Genomic DNA, 4,385 nt, shown 5'->3' on the forward strand with positions numbered 1-4,385 from the left:
TTAAAGGCTAAAATGACCAAAACATCTTAAACATAAAAAAGGTTAAAAACAAATCCACTGGGGACCAACTATAATCATTAGATCTGAGAAAATCTGTCATTTAGTTAGTTTTGATGCATTGATTTGAACCCTGAGTATGTATTTAGTAACAGCTGCCTGCATGCTTGTTGCTTTGGAAATGATTGATATACATAGGTTTACACACTCCAGTGGCTCGTGTCGTATCAGCGTCCAGCTTTGAGGTCAGGACTCTCGAGTCACGCCATCTCCGCCAGGGTGTGTCCCCCAGTCCCTGACACTGCAGTAAAACACACTCGTAAACACAGCCGTGTGCCAGCATGTCACACACACTTAACCAACTATAGACTAATTGGTTCAACATGTGGTCTTGTAAAGTGAGACAACACACCTCTCATATTAGGAGGAACACTTGTTTCTTTCACTATGATTCACATTTCTTTCAGGACACTTTTGTTTTTCACAATGTTTTTGTCACTTTTTACAACTTTTTGTCACTTTGATGTTTAAGTCAATTTCTTTCTGCGTTTCTTTCTTCACCGTGCTTTTTATGTTTTTTCTGACTTTTTTGCCGTTCTTTTAGCAACTTTTGTTTCAAATGCGATTAAACTGAATAAAACAGCTAAATTCAAGAAAAGTAGTGAACTGATCATTAATTTTACTTGTAAAGAGCCCTGAAACTGCGCTGTATGGCTAGTTGTTTAAACCTGTGGCAGGAGGAGATGACCCCACAGACCTGGAATGACCCAAGGAACTCTGAAAGTGCAGTTCAGTCGGTATGGGGGCGGCAAGATAAGTGACCTGGAAAGGGACAAAAAAGAACACTCAGTGAGACGGAAAAAGAACACTCACGAAGAGAAAGAGCAAGAGAACGCAAGAGAACGCCAGCAAGAGGAGGATGACAGCGGTGCTGTGGCTTCTGGTGGTGCTCTGACTGATTCCCAGCGGCATGTTGTTATTTCTTCAAGTTCACAGGCTTCTGCTGCTATTCAGCCATGTGCCCATCACAGCCTCCTGCATCCTCCCCACAACACAAACACAGGAAAACATGTCACATCAGCGCCTTACTACTCGGTGTCAAGAGGCAGGGACTGCTCCTTTTTTATATTGAATTGTCTGAATAGATTTTTTGCTGTACATTTAGTGGAAAAGGAAACTAGACGATTTATTTATCTTATTATTTAAGAGACCCATATGCCCTTTTCACAAGAGACAATTTAACCTGTCAAAGCTGCACAGATGTATTTAATTACATTAACGGTACTCCCATTCCATTATACTGTATGTGTGTCTCTCTCTCTATATTATTATTATATTATTATAATAATTTATATAGATTTCTTTTTTTACAGTATTCTGGGGTGGTCGCTGGCCCGTTGCAGGTCTGTCCCACTTCTGCCCCATCTTAGATCTGGACCACTCCCAGACCCACTAGGAGTGCACGGAGGTAGTCTCTACTAACCCATTAATCTCTTTGTAGTAGACCTTCCGTCGGCTGGAGAGCCTGAGAATGTTACATAACGAGTCAGACCACAACACACACATTAAATGATTTAAATATTGCTCTCTTTATTGACCCATCTCTCAAACACACATTCACCAGTCACATATTCCCAACATTTCACAGTAAAACTGTTATATTGACATAACTCTGTTCTTAACAGTTCAAAACAGTTCTTGGGACATCTTTTCACATCTTTTGGACCCATGGAAAATAAAATCTTAAAATATAAGCAAACAAACGACAATTTCAAAAACTGTACTTTTTCAGGCTGTGACACCGGATCCATGTCTGCTTCAGGTGTGTCTTTAAAACACAAACCAAGAATATGTTTGCATATTTTAGCCGCCTATTTATTACACATTAAGTACAAGTTAATTGCCAGTCCAGATTTAACTGGGGAACAAGAATGTGCCACAAAGGCACTTTCAATTCATTTTGAGGTTTAGTAGTAGTAGTGGACTTTAGTAGTACTGCAACCATAACACAACTTGGACACAAATAGGGACCGATTCAAAACTGTAAAGTTTCCAGAAGTTATTTGTACAAGCTGGTAAAATGAATAGAAATCAATGGCTGCCTGGAAGGGACGAATGCACACTCAAGACTTAAAAGCAAGTTAAAAAACTGCATGCTTTGGAGAACGGTCACTCAAGACATGATTTGCAACCGGCTTAAAAAATGCAACACCACCACCAGGCCCTTTTAGGAAAACACTGACTCTGCATTTGCTTAAAACCAAACAGCTTCAAGGACTTTATAGAAAATGTCAAATATCAGTTAACAAGGTCATCCAATCACATCCAATCAACATGAGAATTTCTTTGAAACCATACGTGTGATCATTTTTAAGCGCCTCAAGATTTCCCATTTTAATTTCCAAACAAATTGGTTGCCACATGGCTCCCATTCTTTGGTGGATTTGGGGCAATTGTAGCGTAAAGGGAAGCATTAGGAACTTGGTAAAAATCAGCTGTGAAAATGGGTTTACTGGTTAGCTTTCCTTTGGAGTTTGGGGATTTTGAAACTTGGCATTAAAAGATAAATGCCCTGTGGCAGGCGCGGCCGCACACACGCACAATTACTACATAATTATAGTCCGTTATGCCACACTTAATGCCACCATGCTGTTAAATCTAAACAGGGACTGTCAGCTGGACTTCTCATCCTGTGCTCCCCCACTGTCTAACATTGGTTTAAGATGGCATCTCTGAAATCCCTCCCCCCCCGAGGCGAGTCTGTCTTCAAATAGATACTGTCTAAACTCAAAGCCATCATCCAGTGTAGCTTACCCCTGTATGCTTCAACACCCAAAGTGCATAAATTCATATTTTTTTATTCATAGTCTGAGGACGGATTTTGCAACCGGTCTTAAAAAGAAAAAAACTGCATGCACACAGGCACACAGTCTAAATTATAAGTTTGCATGCCTTTTTTTTTTTTTTTTTTTAAACAAGAACAGAAAATGCTACAGGGAACATGGCTTGAAACTGTTTTCCAAAGGATTTTCTATGAAATGCTATTACCATACTGTAAGAAAGAAAAATATTCGTCAAAGCACACACGATTGGCTACTTTGCTCAGGGAAAAATCGTAATCGTACCTCCAAAATGAAAAACAAATTCAGTAGATTCCCTCATTAGTAAACCATGTTGCAGTAAGCATTTCTTCTGTAAGCATTCATAGTATCCATGACTTCACATCCAAAGGTTCCCTAAGACAACTCCAATCCCTTTAAAAATCCAGTGCTAGTTAATGTGGCAATCCTTTACATTTTGTACTTTAGAGGTCCCAGCAAAGCCCAGCTTCTGACTTGGTTGGACCCAACTCATAGTCACAGGTTTAGTCCTTGGTGTGAAAAGGAAATCCTTAAATATACAATATGTCGGTGTGTTTGTGTGTACAAGATACCATGCGCCTGCACAACTTGCAGGGAGTTGCAGGTTCCGCTGCTGTCTCTCTTGCAGCGGGAAATGTAGGATGAACCGTCAGAACAGCCTACAACACAAAATGGAATATTTTATTCCCTGTACTTGCAATACGTTTTAAAAATAATGTATTCAGAGTTAGGTTGTGCAAATGTTGTCCTTTTGTTGCAAGGAGCTCTCTACTTTTCTCACCGTCTTTTCTAATCTCATTAAAAGAAAAAAGAAAAGAAAAATGTATCTCTCAATCCTTTGATTTACTCGGCCTGTCTGTGGCACTAAGTCACTGCAGCTTTGAGAAGATGTTGAGCGCCCCCCCCCCCCCAATTGCAGTCCACAGTGGTGCTTTTCACCCTCTCTCCTCCCACTGATCAGACTCAGGAGAAAGAACCATACAGACTGTGTTAGTCACTGGGTTAGTCTACTTTTGAAATTATTGTAATAACAATGCATACAAACTACACAAATAGTGGCTTTTGAAAAATCAGCAAAACAAAAGCAGTGTTCATCTACAGTATATCGGTACATTTCTCCAATTTTTTGAGGTATTTATTATACCTGTCTGTATATATTCTGTTCAAACAATCAATAGAAATCTAAATGAGTGCTCACATTTTTACCCTGGACGCTTTAAAGGATTTCTGAAGCTCTGGCTAGAAGCAACTTATTAGATTTTAGAAATGTATTTTGCGTAAGAGGGAAGACATGTAACTGTCTACATATTGTACAAACCATATTTAAAACTAAGTCTGTTCATTAAGAAATAATCCAAATGCTTCCACTTCTTAACGCAGCCACCCGGCAGATGAGTGACAGCTCTGTGAACCACAGTGATCTGCAAAGTTAAATATTTCGCTGTAGTGGAATAATTGTGTCACTGGGAGTTTTGGCGATTGGCAGTTGAGGATGTCACATTTTATAACATGCAAGTGTCATCACCC

The 4,385-nt window shown here is 39.6% G+C and overlaps 1 protein-coding gene across 1 annotated transcript in view; it reads right to left on the minus strand.

Annotated features, from left to right (window-relative positions):
• Positions 1-1,562: 1,562 nt before the first annotated feature.
• Positions 1,563-4,385, minus strand: part of LOC116693393 (VPS9 domain-containing protein 1) — a 23,707-nt gene continuing 20,884 nt past the window's right edge. The window contains exon 17 of the mRNA XM_032522336.1: positions 1,563-3,517. The gene's annotated coding sequence lies outside the window, so the exon portion shown is untranslated. The remainder of the gene's footprint in view (positions 3,518-4,385) is intronic.

This window comes from Etheostoma spectabile, chromosome 8 (genome assembly GCF_008692095.1).
Source record: "Etheostoma spectabile isolate EspeVRDwgs_2016 chromosome 8, UIUC_Espe_1.0, whole genome shotgun sequence".
NCBI lineage: Eukaryota > Metazoa > Chordata > Actinopteri > Perciformes > Percidae > Etheostoma > Etheostoma spectabile.